Genomic DNA, 17,459 nt, shown 5'->3' with positions numbered 1-17,459 from the left:
TAGTAAATTTAATTTTTAAATAACTTATACGTGTACAGTGTATAAAATCCAAAAGGTGCAAAAGAGTAGAAAGTAAAATATAAGTCCTTATATTAGTCAATTCTCACATTGCCATCAAGAAATACCTGAAACTGGGCATTTTATAAAGAAAAGAGGTTTAATTGGCTCATGGTTCCACAGGCTGTACAGGAAACGTGGCTGGGGAGGCCTCAGGAAAGTTACAATCATGGCAGAAGAGGAAGGAGGCATCTCTTACATGGCTGAAACAGGAGAAAGAGGGTGGGGGAGGTGCCACACACTTTTAAACAACCAGATTTCATGAGAACTCACTATGACAAGAACAGCAAGGGGGAAGTCCACCCCCATGATCCAGTAACCTCCCACCAGCCCCCTCCTCCAACACTGAGGATTAGAATTTGACATGAGATTTGGGGAGTCACACAGATTCAACCCATATCATTCTGCCCCTGGCCCCTATCAAATCTCATGTCCTTCTCACATGGCAAAATACAATCAACCTTTCTCAGTGACCCCCTAAGTCTTAACTCATTCCAGCATTAACTCAAAAGTTCACAATCCAAAGTCTCATCTGAGACAAGGCAAGTCCTTTCTCCATATGAACCTGTAAAATAAAAAACAAGTTAGTTACTTCCAAGATACAATGAGAGTACAGGTATTGGCTAAATACTACTGTCCCAAAAGGGAAAAATTAGCCAAAACAAAGGGGCTTCAGGCCCCATGCAAGTCCAAAACCCAGCAGGGCAGTCATTAAATCTTAAAGGTCCAAAATAATTTCCTTTGACTTCATGTTCACATCCAGGCCACACTGACGCAAGGGGTGGGCTTCCAAAACCCTGGACAACTACACCCCTATGGTTCTGCAGAGCACAGCCCCTGCAGCTGCTTTCACAACTGGTAGTGAGTGCCTGTGGCTTTTCCAGGTGCACTATGTAAGCCATCAGAGGATCTACCATTCTGGGGTCTGGAGGACAGTGGCCTTCTGCTCACAGCTCCACTAAGCAGTGCCCCACTGGAGACTCTGTGTGGGGGTTCCAATGCCACACTTCCCCTCCATGCTGCCTTAGTAGAGGTTCTCTATGGGCTTACACCATCTGAAGCAGCAGCCTGAGACATTTCTGGGGCCCTTTTAGCCACAGCTGGAGCTGACATGTCTGGGATGCAGAGATCAGTGTCCCGAGATTGCACAGGGGAGCAGGGGCCTGGGCCCAGCCCATGAAACCATTCTTTCCTCCTATGCCTCCAGGCCTGTGAATGGGAGGGGCTGCTGTGAAGGTCTCTGAAATGCCTTTGATGCGTTTTCCCCAATGTCTTGGCTATTAACATTGCACTCCTCTTTACTTATGCAAATTTCTGCCACTGGTTTGAATGCCTCCCCAGAAAATGGATTTTTCTCTTCTTCCACCTGAAGAAGAGGCTGCAATTTTCTAAACTTTTAGGCTCTGCTTCCCTTTTAAATTTTAAATTTTGGTCACAACCATTCAAAAAGTCTCTAGAAAGTTCCAAACTTCCTTCATCTTTCTGTCTTTTTCTGAGTCCTCCAAACTGTTCCAACCTCTGCCTATTACCCTGTTCCAAACCCGCTTCCATGTTTTCAGGTATCATTATAGTGATACCTTACTCCTGGTACCAATTTTCTGTATTAATCCATTGTCACACTGCAGTGAAGAAAAACCTGAAACTGAGTAATTTATAAAGAAAAGTGATATAATTGGCTTATCATTCTATAGGCTTTATAGGAAGCCTGGCTGGGGAGGCCTCAGGAAACTTATAATTATGGTAGAAGGCAAAGAGGAAGGAGGAAAATCTTACATGGCCAGAGCAGGAGGAGGGAAAGGGATGTGCCACACACTTTTAAACTTTTAAGTGAGATCTCATGAGAACTCACTATTATGAGAACAGCAAGGGGGAAGTCCACCCCCATGATTCAATCACCTCCCACCAGGCCCCTCCTCCACTGGGGATTACAATTCGACATAAGATTTGGGTGGGGACACAAATTCAAACTATATTAGTCCTCTTCCCTATCTGTCTCAAAGCCACCTAGGTGTTTTCCTAGCAGCAACAACCAGTATTAGTTTCTTGTGTCTATCAGGAAATACTCATAAGGACACAACTGGGGTGCAGGGACAGGGAACAGAAATTTTTAGAATTGGAATTTGGAGTAAGATCTAAATGAATTAACAATTATTTATAGTTCATGAATTGGAAGACTTAATATTAAGATGATGATACTCCCAAATTGATCTATTGATCTACAAATTCAATACAATCCCCATCAAAAATCTCAGCTGCGTTTTTTTTTTTTTTTTTTTTTTTTGCAAAAATTGCCAAGTTGAACTGAAAATTCACATGGAATTTCAAAGGGACACAAAATAGCTAAAACAATCTTGAAATGAATAATAAAGTTGGAGAACTCACACTGATTTCAAAGCTTACTACAAAGCTATTGTAAGTAAAACCATGTGGCATTTGCCTGAAGGTAGATATATCAATGAACTATAATCAGGAATTCAGAAATAAATCCTTACATTTACATTCAAGTGATTTTCTAAAAGGATGCCCAGGCAAGTAAAACAGACATGAGGATCCTTTTGGAGAAATTAAAATATCCTAAAATTGTGAGGATAGTTGCATAGCTCTGTGGCATTACTAAAATTCACTGAATTGTACACTTGAAATTGTTAAATATTTTGGTATATATCTTGTACCTCAAATAAAGGTGTTTAAAAATAACAACATAATTTGTTTTATTTAAGTATTAGACATTAAAATACATTTTAATCTTATGTTTAAAGTTTTAATTTAAAAAGTCCATGTTTAACGATATTGTTGACACCCATAAAAATAATAAGGGTCTATTATTTTAGAGACAGAAAGAGAGAAAAGATGATCAGTTACAACACTGGAGCCATTCAGGTAACAGGATTAGTGTCTTATAAAAAAGGCCTTCGGGAGCTTCCCCTCTTCTGCCATGTAAGGATGCAGAAAGAAAGTGATATCTATAAGGAACAGGCCCTTACAGGACACCACATCTGCTGGTGCCTTGATCTTGGACTTCCCAGTCTCCTGAAGTGTAAGCAATAAATTCTGATTATAAATTACCAGTCAAAGGTATGTTGTTACAGCAGCCTAAATGGACTAAGACACTCATTAAATATTAAATATATTACTCATTAAAGTAACATTTATTTCTGATTTTCTCAGCTAGTGTGATGTGCAGAATTTGGGAATATCTAGAGAAAACAATTAAGATGTAACTAGCATTGTAAAATGATTTCTCATTGGAAGCATGATTGCATCTTTCTTCAAGCAAAATTAGTGGTCTATATCCCAAAGTCAATTTAGGGATATTTTGTGAAGGAATTTTTTTTAAAATTCATTTAAATTGTGATTTTTATTTCAAAAACTGATTTATACTGTAAGGAATTATCTACAGCAATTTTTCTGTGTGTATCCACTATATGATAAGAAAATATTGATGGTATAAAATCAGGAAATATCTACTGAATTTCAATTTAAAAACTCAGATGTAGAAAAGGATACTCTCATTTTTTTTGTTAGCTTGACTATTTTTATTTCGTATGTTTCTGCTTACTTGTTGCAATGCTTGGGGAATCTTTCTGGAAGGCTGATTATGGTACTGTGAGCCTAGATGTACCATACTGACAAAACCTTTCTAGGCTTTTGCCAGGTTTCTTAGCGAACCACTGCAGAGATTGGACAGAAAACTTTGCCTCCCCACTCCCTGCTATAGCCAGAACTCTATTTTTATATTTAATACTAGTTGTAGAGGTTAAGCATGTGTTTTTTATGTTGCTAAAACGAAGTACCAAACCTTAGTAGCTTAAAATAACTTAAATTTATTATTTACAGTTCTGGTGGTTGGAAGTCAATAATGGGTCTCATTGGGCTAAAAGTTTGGCAGGGCTGTGTTCATACTAGGAGTCCTAACGAAAAATCCTTTTTCTTGACTTTCCCAGCTTCTAGAGGCTGCTGTTTTATGGCGAAGCATGTTGTCTATCTCCATACATTTTCTATGTGCACTTGAAAATACCTCTGTATTTTTGGAGGGCAGGGTCCTGCTATGGATTGAACATGTCCCACAGAGTTCATGTGTTGGGAACTCAGTCCCCAATGCAATAGTGTTGAGAGGTGGGATCTTTAAGAGGTGATTAGGCCATGAGGGCATGATTATAATGATTAATGTCACTTTTGAGGGAATGGGTTTGTTATTGTGAAGGGTGAGTTTTGCCCTCTCTTGCTCTCTTGCTTTCTCTCCCTCGCTGATCCTTTCATCTTCTGCCATGGGATGATGAAGTAGAAAGGCCCTCACCTGAGGCCAGCAGCTTGATATTGCACTTCTCACCCTCCAAACCTGTGAGAAATAAATTTCTTTTCTTAATGAGTTCTGGCATTCCGTTACACCACCACAAAATGGGCTAAGACAAGTCAGTAAGGATGATGGTGGTGTTCAGATCTTCTATATCCCTTCTTATTTTTTGTCTAGTTATTCTATGAGTTACTGTAAGAAAATATTAAAAACTACAATTATGGCTATGGATATTTACATTTTCCCTATTTAGTTCTGTCATTTTTGTTTCCTATATTTTCTAATTCTGTTATTAGTTGTTTACATGTTTTAAGATTGTTTTATTGCCTTGATGAGTAGGTTCTTTTAAGTTAATGAAAGGTTCCTCCTTACTTCTGATAATACTTCTTGTCTTGAAGGCTATCTTTTCAGCTATTTATATCCTCATTTCAGTTTTTTATGCTTATATAACTTATATGCATGATCTATCATTTTTCATCCTTTTACTTTATTGGTTTCTTTATATTTAAAGAACATCTCTTATAGACTGCATATAGTTGGATTTTGCTCATTTACCCAGTTTGGCAATCTCTGTCTTTTAATTGTTATGTGTAGTCTGTGAAAATTTAATACAATTATTGATATGTTTATTTAAATTTAAGTGTATCAATTTCCTTTTAGTTTTGTATTTATCTCATATGTTTTAATCTCTGTTCCTTCTTTCCTGATGTCTTTTGGGTTAGTCAAATATTTTTTTGTTTCTTTTTCTTTTGTTGACTGCTTAATCTATGGTTTCTTTGCATTTTTTAGAAGTTGCTCAAGGGATTACAATATACATACCCTGTCACATCTATTTAGAATTAACTTTTACTATTTTGTGTTAAATGTAAAAACCTTGCAACAATAAAGTTCTGTTTGCTTTCTATCTTTTGGGCTATGATATTAATCTACATCCCATCTATACATGTTATACATCCTGAAGTACAGTATTATAATGAGTGTTTTAAGCAGTCATATGTATTTTAAAGATATTAATAGAAGTAAAAAAATTACATAATCCTTATATTTACCACAGATTTACTATTTCCGATACTATTTATTTTTTCTTCTAAATTTAAGTTTCTCTCTAGGGAGATTTCTCTTCAGGATAAATATTTTATTTTACATGTCGAATAGTGTAGTTCTGCTAGAAATTCTGAGTTTTAATTGATATGAAGATATCTTCATTTCATTATTATTTTATGAAGGCTATTTTCCTTGGACATAGAATTCTGGGTTGACTCTTTTTTTTCTTTCCTTACCTTAAAGTGTTGGCTCATTGTCTTCTGGTCCCTGTTGTTTCTAGTTAGAAGTCAGTAATCATTTAAATCATATATACCTGTGACTATCCTCTGTCAAAATGTTCTCTTAATGTCTGATTTTCAAAAGTTTGACTATGATAGCTAGACATTGTTTTCTTTGTACTTATTCTGCTTAAGGTTAGCTGACATGTTGGCCTCTATTTATGTTATCTACAAATTTTGAAATTTTTTGGCCATTATTTCTTTAAAATTATTATTTTTTGTTCCATTCCCTCCTCTTCCTCCTCCTTCTTTGGCTTTACACAACAACTATCATTTGTTTTGCTCAAGAATCTGAAATTTTGGCAGAGCTCAAGCAGGGGCTGCCGGTCTCTACTCATACCATGTCTGTTTATGTGGCTTGACTAGGACTGGAGGATTCATTTTCAAGATGGCTCACTCACATAGATAGAAGGCAAGTTTGTACTGGCTGTTGGTTGCTATCCACATGGACCTTTCTGCATCTTTTCTTCTTCTGAAACTTTAATTCTGTTAGAGAGCTTGATATTGATTAAATAGTCACTGATGCTCTGTTCCTTTTTTTCTATCTGTTCTTTAGATTGGATGCTTTTTGTTGATTTGTCTTCAAATTTTCTGTTCCTTTTATATACTATATTAAATCTTTTAAACCCATCCTGTGAAATTCTTATTTCAGATATTATACTCTTGGTTCTAAAATTATCATTCAGTTCTTTTTTATGAATTGCTTTTATTTGCTAAGAATATTTATCTGTTTTCAGCATGACCATAGTTTCCTTTAGGTATCAGAATATATTTGCAATAGGTGCTTTAATTTATTTTACCAATAATTTCAATATTTGGGTCATACTTGTGCTTTCTTTTTTGTTTCTTTATTTGTGTAAATTTAAGGGGTATGTCTTTACTGTCTGGCAGTTTTTCTTATGCACTGTGTTTATCTTTTTTGGTATATCTAGTAATTCCTGATTGTACAATGTGCATTGTATATGATACATTGCTGTGAGTATGAATTATGCATTCTCTTTTAAAGGGTATTCACCTTATTTCTGGTGGTTAAATTTTCACATATTCTGGGTCTTGTCAGGCTTGGTATTTTTTCTTTGTTAGGGTGAGAGGGTACTTTTTTATTTAATCTTAACACATGACTCTTATGCCAGGGCATAATTTTGACTTTCACACAGTGGCCTTTTTGTCATCTCAACTAAATGTCCAAGACACTTGGTGTGGTCTCTCCATACTAGCTGGACTGATGCTCCAACATCTCCCAGCATGGTACAGCTTTTGATATAATCATTTATCTTTTAGCCTGGGAGCATGCAATTTCTGTTAGGCATGGCAGAGTTAGATCCTGGGCATGCACAGGATATTGGTCACTTTTTGACAGAAGGGGATTGTGACTGGGATGGAGGACACGGAGTGACTTCTGAGTGACAAGAACTAGAGAGTTCTGTTTCTTCACCTGGGTCATAGTTATGCAAGAGTTTTTGCCCAATGATAATTTAAGTTCTACCTTCATTTCATGTAGGTTCTTTTGTGTATCTATATTTTAGTTTTAAATAAAAAGATGTACAAACGCAATACAAAGAGCCTCTGAGACACAACTTAAAATGAGCACTACGTGTACCACTCACAGAAAAATAATGTTAACAAATACGTGAAAAAAATATAAAAACTGAACTTCAATATCTATGTAAACATTGCAAGTTAAAACAATGAAATGTCATTTTCACATAACAGTTTGGGAAACATTTTAAGAAAAATAATATGCTAATTAGTTTGCTATTAAATACTCATAAACTGCTGGTAAAAATGGGAAATTAAATCAACAAAGTGAAAAGACAGCCTACAGAATGGGAGAAAATTTTTGCAAACTATTGATTCAACAAGGGATTAATAACAAGAATATATAAGGAAATGTAACATCTCAAAAGTGAAACAAATAATCTGATTTTTAAAAGGACAAAAGATCTGAATAAATATTTCTATGTTTTCTTTCAAAAGAAACACTTTTTTTCATCTTTTTCATATACCTGTTGATTCCAGTATATGAAAACTGCTCATATAACTACTGGTTTATGAAAAACTGTTCATCATCACTAATCATCAGGGAAATGGAAATCAAACCCAGAATAAGATATCATCTCACCCCAGTTAAAATGGCTATTACAAAAAAGACAGAATATAACACAGAGAAATGAGAAATGCTTGATGTGATGGATACCCCAGTTACCCTGATGTGATTATTACACATTGCATGCCTGTATCAAATCATTACATGTACCCCCTAAATATATACACATAATAATTAAAAATGAAAAGTTTGAAAAGACAGAAAATAGATACTGGCAAGGGTGCAGAGAAAGAGAAACGTTCATATGTTGTTTGTGGGAATGCGAATTAGCCCAACCACTATGGAAAACGATATGGAGATTCCTCAAAAACCTACAAAAGGAACTACCATATGATCCAACAATCCCATCACTGGATATATATCTAAAAGAAAGGAAATTAATAAGTTAAAGAGATGTTTTCTCTCCAATGGTTATTGCAGCACTACTCACAATAGCCAAAATATGGAATCAACCTAAGTGCCCATTAATGGATGAAAGAAAATGTGGTACATACACATAATGAAATATTATTCAGCCATTAAAAAAATGAAATCATGTCATTTGCAGCAATATGGATAAGCCTGGAGGAACTTATGTCAAGTAAGTCAGGCACAGAAAGACAAATATCAAACATCCTCACTCATGTGGGAGCTAAAAAAGTTGATGTACTGGAGGTAGAGAGTTGAATGATGGTTACCAGAGGCTGGGAAGGGTAAGCAGAGTGGGAGATAAGGAAAGGCTGGTTAATGGGTACAAAAATACAGTTAGAAGGAATAAGTTCTAGTGTTTGATAATACAGTAGGGCAACTACAATTAACAATAATTTATAGTATTTTTCCAAATAACTGGAAGACAAGGTTTGAGATTTTCCCAGCACAAAGAAATAATAAATGTTTGAGGTAATACATATCTCAATTACCCTGATATGATCATTACATATTACATACATATTGTATGTACTCCATAAATATGTAAACCATTATGTATCAATATAAAATTGAGCAATTAATGAACTGTTAAAGAAAAATTATTTATCAATATATAAACACCCATTTATATAATCATTTACCTAATAATTCATTTCTACAAAGAAAATTATAGCAATATGGGGGAAATTTATATCAAATGTAATTGTTGCAGGCTTATTTACATACAAAAACATCAAAACAATGTTATTATTCAACAATCAGTAAATTATGATAAACTCAAGTGATAAAATATTATATAGACTTTGAAGTCATTCTTAAAATAATTTAAAGACATGAGAAAAATTATAAAATTAGTAAATAATATTCTATCAAGTTAGGATTCTATGTAACATTTTGAGAAAGACTTAGAAGTAAATATGCCTTAAGGTTAATAGCAGGTAACTATTTTTTTGGTGGTTGTGGATGATTTCATTTGCTTTTTCAGTGTTTAATAATCTCAAAACAAACATTTTGAAAATTTAAATGAGTTTTTTAAAGTTTACATAATAATTTTTAATCAAAATGAAAATATATTTAAAAAAACGAAAAAGCCCACATTGAAAGTGCTGCTACATGAGTCAAGGTAGCTAAGCTTTATTCTAGATTTAGAGGCCTGTAAATATTTTGAATGTCTGAAGCAAAAAAAAAAAAAAAAAATTGAAAATAGAACATTTCCTGTTTTTTTCAAAACCTAAATGTTATTTCTGATTTTCCAATATAGATCACCCTGAAGTTATTTTTTGTAATTATTTCTTGTTTCCTCTGAGTCAGCCAGTTCTAGTTCTAAGCTAGGAAGGAACAAGTACTTATCTTTGGAAGAGAGATGCAGGGGTGGAGATGAAACTTTAATTATTTTTATATTAAGAGATTGGATACAAGATGTAGTTGGTCATTATTTATCCTCTTTACAATTCTAAGTCAATTGCTCTGTATTTTGAAAATCTACTTTGTATAACTCAACTATACTAACAATAATTTTAGAGCACCTTGCCAGTTCATAACTCATTCTCTGACAATTATACCCCATATGCATAAACCCTGGATACCATCCATTGAACAAATAATGTCAAATGTGCATTTTATGCCTGGCATAATCCAAGGCAATTGATATACAGTGATACAAGGTAAGCAAAATTTGTGTTTTATGGAAATTATATTCCGGCAGCAAATGAATACAATAAATAAACATGATAGTTTCAAATAGTGATAAGTGCAATGAAGGCAGTGAACCAGGATAATGGCATAAAGATTGCCTGGGGGAAAGGAAGTTATTTAGGATATATCTACTACAATAAGTTGGGCTAGAGATGACATGTGGTATATGCAGCCATGTAGTCTCCAAGAATTTCGAATGATAGACAGAATTTAGAAATTAGGAGTATGTTTATGTTCCAGGGGAACTATACTTTTTCAATATTCCCTCTTTTCCACATTGTGATATTATAAATAAGAGCACACATAGCAGAAGCAGAGGAAATATGCAATAGATTTCTGCATTAAGTCTGTGTAGTTGGAGCAGAAAGTTTCTGTACTTGTACTTTGCAGTTTATTATTGAGCAACACTGTATTAGGCCACTCTTGCATTGCTATAAAGAAATACCTGAGACTGGGTAGTTTATAGACAAAAGAGGTTTAATTGGCTCACAGTTCCACAGGCTTTATAGGAAGCATGGTGCTGGTATCTGCTTGAAATCTAGGGAGACCTAAGGAAGCTTTCACTCACAGCAGAAGGCGAAGGCAGACGAGGCCTGTCACATGGTGAAAGCAGGAGCAAGCAAGAGAGAGTGTGGGGGGAGGTGCCACACACTTTTAAATGACCAGATCTCATGAGAACTCACTACTAGGAAGACAGCACCAAGCCATAAGGGATCTGCCCCCATGATCCAAACACGTCCTACCAGGCCCCAGCTCCAGCATTGGGAATTACAATTCAACATGAGACTTGGTGGACAAATATTCAAATTATATTAAACATGAAGCAATAAGATAAAGGATTTCCTGTAAGTATGATATCAGTTCTGACACAGAATTTACCAGCTTTATGTGGACAAGTGTAGCCTTGTGGGAATATGGACACAACCAAAGCCGTCATCTTAGCCCATGGAATGAAGCTGCATGTTGAAGACGACTGAGCAAAAAGATGGGAAAAGCTTAAACCCCTGGCACCATGGAGCGATCCTAACAGCCTTGATCTGCTTTACCCAGGTGGTTACCTGACTGAGAAATAAACTTTAATCTTGTGTAAACCACTGTTGTTTTGGTCTCTGTTTCAGAGGTTAAACCATATCCCAACTAAAATAAGATTTCTCTTGCCTAGTAATCCCTTTCCTCATTTTTGGTCTTGCTAGGAGTTTCTCTCAGGCCTCAGCGTAAATACCAATTCCTTAGGAAAGTATTTTCTGACTCCATAACTAGCAGAGATTTTTCTAGAACATGCTACTGCTTTGTAGACCTTATCACACTTACAGGTTTGGAGGGGGGGTTGGTGGGGGCTGAACAACTTACAAAGTAAATGAGAAGGAACACAAGTGGAGAAGAACATGAAATTGACCCATAATAAGGAGTTGAGATAGGTACACAGCAGCTGGAAGCAAAGACTCTCAGCCAAAATTGGCCCAGATCAGCTGACTTTTAGCTTATCTGTAAATGTGTTCATGAGAATTACTAATTTTTGTTTTAAGCCACTGAGTCTTGAAATGATTTATTTTGCAGTAATGTCTAACTGATATAAATTGGTATCCTGAATTTCTCATGAAACTTTTAGATGAAGAGCATAGGGAATTGGGCCATGGGGTATGGAGCAGCAGCAGGTATTTCTAATACTTGCTAGTTTGTCAGTGAGAGATATTATTTGGGGTATACAGTGCGGCTGCTCCATTGCTTTAAGGAGATGATTGAGAATCCTTACAGATAACTGAGTTATGGATCTAACAACAGAGAAAGAACTAAGCTAGGGTAAGTACTGGAGTCTGACCACCATTAACACTCAAGCACTCAAGACACCCAAAGGCTATTCTGCTGCATTTGCTGCTGCCTAAATTTTATCATTGGATACCCAGCGATGCCGCATTATAATTTAACTTTTGGTTTTGTTTTTAGAAGTTTTGAATTACCAAGATTTATTGAACATCAGTCATGTATTCCGCACTCTCCCGAGCACTGGGCACATGAAAATAAATGTCATAATTGCTTTCTTTCGGGCATTCTCAGGAGGAAAGGAAAAACATGTAGACAGATTGCTCCAATATGATGTCATAAATATTACAAGAAAGGAGAGAGGATGGTGAGATCACACACAAAGAGAGCAAGGGAGTTGGGGATGTTTGTGGGAGGCTGGAAAAGACTTCACTTAGTAGATAACATGGGAGTTAGGAAAGGGAGGACTTTCCAGGCCCAGAGAAAAGTGAGTGTGGCGAGGAGGCTGTGGTGGTGGCAGTGGGGTGCTGTAGTCCCGTTTTGTGGCTCCTACACATGTAGGTGACTGTTTAAAGGGCTCACGGCTGCTACGTAACCCACAGCCAATCACTAGCTCCCTTACCTTGAGGTGGCAGCAGTTCTGTTGTGAAATTCACGCCCCTGAGCTCCCGGTGGAATTAGACTGAAGCTCCTCTCCAGCCGAGACCACCTCCTGGCTTAGTTTTTCTGCCCGCTAAGGGCTTCCACAAGTCCCCTTTTGACCTCCATCAATAAATTATTTTTACAAGAATACTTTTTGAGACTCTTTTTTTAAACTTATCTTTTAATCCAGTAAAGACAAAATTGGAATTTTGAGGTTATTATCACAAAGTAACACAGGCTAAAAAGAAGGGAATATTCCCCTTTACGGACAGTTTCTTTCCGGGTTAAGAATAATTCATGTGGTTTCTTCCCTGAATGTATTTTAGGCATCCATTTTGCAATAGGTACAATTTTTATAGGGCATAGGGAGAGAAATAATTATTTCTGTTTGATTTTTATTCCTTTCATAGTTGTTATTGTGAAATCATGCCTGGAAGTACTAGCAATGAAAGATCATCTTTATCTTGTCATGCCACTAGCATAAGCCACTTAATAGCCAGGGACTGTTCTGAAGCTGCATTTATACAGACTAAGTGAATTAGAAAATTGAAGCAACTTTATGACGTAGTTCAGACTCCTATATCTAAAATAGTTCAGATTAATAGAACATGTAGTTTTCATATAAAGCAGCTCTGTTTTGTGATTCCCTTGGGGAATAGATGGACTTATTCATTTATTTTTTATTTTTTTTAAATAAAAATTGTGTATATATAAAGTGTACAATGTGATGTTTTGGTATATATAAACATGATGTAATGATTACTATAGTCAAGCTAATTAACATATCTATCTCCTTACTTCATTACCTTTTTGTATGTGTGGTAAGAATACTAAAGATCTGCTGTCTCAGCAAATTTCAAGTATATAGCATGGTATTATTAACTATAGTCAACCATGCTGTACACTAGATCTCTTGAACGTACTCATCCCACATAACAAAACTTTGTGACCGTTGACCAACATCTCATTTCCTCCACTCCCAGCCCTGGTAACTACCATTCTACTCTCGACTTCTATGAATTTGACCTTTTTAGATGCTACAAATAATTGAGATCTTGCAGTAGTTATCCTTCTGTGTCTGGCTTATCCTACTTAGCATAATATGCTCCAGGCCTGGACTTTAAAACTTCCCAAACGACAACCCCAACCAATACTTTTTATTGGTGATGGCTAAGCCTTCCTGAGAGATCTTCAAGGTCTTTGACTCTTTCTTAGCTTGTGTCATTGTTTTCCAAGTCTACCTTATCAGTTCTATAATTTTGAGGCAATAATATTTTCTTACTGCTTGTGTACATTAAAAATTACATTAGCCAAAGGGAAAGTTGAAATTGAAAACTGAATTGATGCAAAAAATCAACTTCCACATTCACCAAAAGTAAATTGCAGCTGTATCAGAGTTAAATGCTAAAAAGGAAATGCAAATCAAAACCACAATAAGATACCACGTCACCCAAATTAGAATGCTTATTATCAAAAAGACAAAAAATAACAAATACTGGCGAGGATGTGAAGAAAAGGGAACTCTTATACATTATTGGTAAAACTGTACATTACTCCAGCCATTATGAAAAATAGCATGGAAGGTCCTCAAAAAATTAAAAATAGAACTATCATATGATCTGGCAATCTCAGTACTGGATATATGTCCAAAGGAAAAGAAATCATATGTCCAAGAGATATTCACACTCTGTTTACTGCAGTGCTATTCACAACAGCCAAGATATGAAATCAACTTAAATGACTATCTACAGATAAAGAAATGTTATATATGTGTGTGTGTTGTATGTGCATAACATTTCATTATCCATTTATCTGTAGATGTGTGTATACACAAACAATCAAATACTGTTCAGCCATAAAACAGAATGAAAATCTCTCATCTGTGGCAACATGGATTTACCTGAAAGACATTATGTTAAGTGAAATAAGCCAGGCACAGAAAGACAAACATCACACGATCTCAGTCATATGGAATCTAAAAAAGTTGATTTCATAGAAGCACAGAGTAGAATGGTGGTTACCAGAAACTGGGGAAGGTAGAGAGGAAAGGGGACTGGGAGAGGTTGGTCAATGAGTATACAGGAGTATAAAGTCACAATTAAACAGGAAGAATAAGTTCTGGTGTTCTATTACACAGTAGGGTGACTACAGCAAATAACAGTGTAGTATTTATTTCAATATAGCTAAAATATTTTGAATGTTGTTTTACCAGGAAGAAATGATAAATGTTTAAACTGATAGATATGGTAATTACCCTGATTTGATCATTATACAATGTATGCATGCATTGAAACATCCCACTATACCCCCCAAATATGTACGATTATTTTGTGTCAATTATAAATAAAAATTAATTAAAAATAAAAGAAAACAATTTTTAAAATTATACATAATATATGAGTAATACTTATTTCCAAATGGAAAAAGATTTGCTAAAGGAAATGAAAAAAAAATCACAAAGATCAAAATTCATAGGCTTGGACATACGGTAGTTAACAATTTCTTAATATTAAAAGCCCCACAAACCCAATTCAAATGGAAATTAGAAACTCAGACATATTTGCAACAAAAGATGACAAAATAAATAGCTCTCAAAGAACCCCACCACCTGCAAGGTCCAGCCTAAAAGATGGGTATCAAATATACAGCTCATAGATCAAACACACATATAACCCTTAAATATATTAAAACCCCCAAAAGCCTAATCTCAATACCAACATAAATTATGCAAATTAAGACAATGGGATATTTATTTTTTACCCATCTAATTAGAAATTATTTTCAAAAGTAATAGTGATTAAATCATAATGAAAAATTCAGTTTATATACTTTTCATATGGGTACAAACTGATAAAACCTTTAAAAATGAAATCTATTATTCATTAAACCCAACAATTCCAGCAAACAATTAGGAACATTGTTTTATACAGATTTATATCCAAAGATGAATGATTATTAGAGTATGAATTTCAATAAAAGCACTGAAACTGCATCAGTGTCCAATAACCAGGAAACAGACTAAGTTAAAATACATTAAAAAGATGATTACTATGTACACCTCAGAGATACCCTCAGAATCTTTTAAGATATGAGAAAATGCTTGAAAAAAATCAGTATAGAAAAACATACATGAGGCATGATTTTACTTATGTAAAAAAAAGCATGTCTTCTAACCTAAAGAGGTTAGAAGAAAATATACCAAAATACTGGTTATTTCTATGTTGAGGAATCATGGATAATTTTCTTCAAAATATAACCAAACCTGGATGTTATTTATCATTCTTTCAATCTGATCACCTGGAAGATCTTTCTGTAATTATTGTTTTCTTAGAATTACCCATCTTTAGTTCTAAAAGTCAAGCAGCACCTACAGCACATTTTTAGGAAAGAGGCATGAGCTGAGGGATGGAATTCTCTATGCTAATTCTTGATCTCATGTAATGGGATATTAAAATGTGGGTGATAATTAGTCTATTAACAACTCTAAATCCATTATCCTGAATTATGGATAACCAATGTAACTGAAACGGAGTAATATGTAGATGGCAACTTTCAGTATATTCTCCTAGGCCACAGCTCCTTCTCCGAAAATTTTCCTAATCAGGTGGATTAGGTGGCGTCGGGAGGCCAGGTAAGAATAATGATGTCCAGGGATGCTAGAGGCGCAATTGGGTTATAACTGGTGATTTATCAATAAAATGAAGCTTACTTGCCAGATTGGGATTGAGGCAGGACATTTATCTTGGAGAAGGTAACTGGGATTCGAGCCTGGACTTAAGGACTGGAAGATAATTGAAATTTCAAACCAGAAAACTTACAAGTTAGAAACCAAGAGTTGGAATCAGTTCTGTGAGACTTCTGTTGTCCGTTGCTGCTTGCTCTATTGTCATCACCCCTGTGATTGATCCCTTTCTGGATTTTTCTCAGTTCCTATGATTCACCAAATTCTTTCTTTTGTCAGAGACTTTTCACATTCTGTTGGTTGACCCTCTCTGCTTCTTCCTTTATTAAATAGAACTCTAGAGCTTTATCTGGGCACCTGGCCTCCCAGCTAAATACTTTATTTCCCAGTATCTTTTGTATGGGAATTACAAAAGGCCTTGTGACTAGGTTCTAGACAATAGGATGTAAGTAGAAGTGAGGTGTGCAATTTCCAGGTGGTAGTCATAAAAAGAGAGGAGTATGACTTCTCTCCTTGTCTCTGGCTTGAAACAAGACTTAGGGGCTGGAAGAGTCATCATAGACAATGAGATAAAAGCTACTTGTTGAACACAGCACAGCAACAAGCAAAAACAAGTCTGTGTTCATGAAGTTTCAGGAAGCCAACAGATCAGTCTTGGATTGCTTATGCTTAGTTTGCTATGTGACTGAGAAGTAAACTTTTGTCTTAAGATGCTGATATTTTGGCCTCTGTTATAATCAAACTTTTCTTCTTTTTCTGTAGGTCTGGTAAATCACCACTTGTCTCTCAGAACTCACCTTAAATACCAATTACTTAGGAAGTATTCTCTGACTTCAAAAACTAATTTGGTTTCTTCTAAGACAGTGTAGTATTTTGCATTACACATTTAAAATATGTTGATCTTAATTTTGAAATTAATTTCTTTTGTTATATAGTGACAACAGATGTTTTGGAATTATTCTGGTAAATTTGTTTGAGAGACAGAACTAAATCATTCCAATTCCATATCTGGAATTAAAATTAATAATTCATGCAAGGACATTAAATGAAAATAACAGAACAATGCATATAGTGCATTCATTAATATATTCATTTGTTCATCAAATATGTCAAGAAAACATTATATTTTTGGCTCTCTATTATGACAGTGACAACACAAGCATGACTAACACTAGATTTATGCCCAGTCACGTGTGAGTAGTGGGTACAGGACTCATAAACACTATAAAACAGTGCTACAACCCAATGATAGAAGCAACTCATCACTGGGTGCCTCATACTATGAAGGTTCTAGAGAGGGCCACCTAGAATACTTTGTGAGATGAGAAAGAAGGGGGTATGTATAATAATGTACAAATCTGGGAAGGCTTCCAGGGAAAAATGACTCTTAACTATTAAAAGGCTAGTAGGAGTCAACCAGGGATAGGGCATAGAGGGAGGATCTTGTGTGCAAAATAGCCATCTAACATGGCAAGAAATAGAATGGTTCTC

This window comes from Theropithecus gelada, chromosome 5 (assembly GCF_003255815.1).
Source record: "Theropithecus gelada isolate Dixy chromosome 5, Tgel_1.0, whole genome shotgun sequence".
In the NCBI taxonomy this organism is placed as follows: Eukaryota; Metazoa; Chordata; class Mammalia; order Primates; family Cercopithecidae; genus Theropithecus; species Theropithecus gelada.
This window is presented reverse-complemented; position numbering follows the sequence as displayed.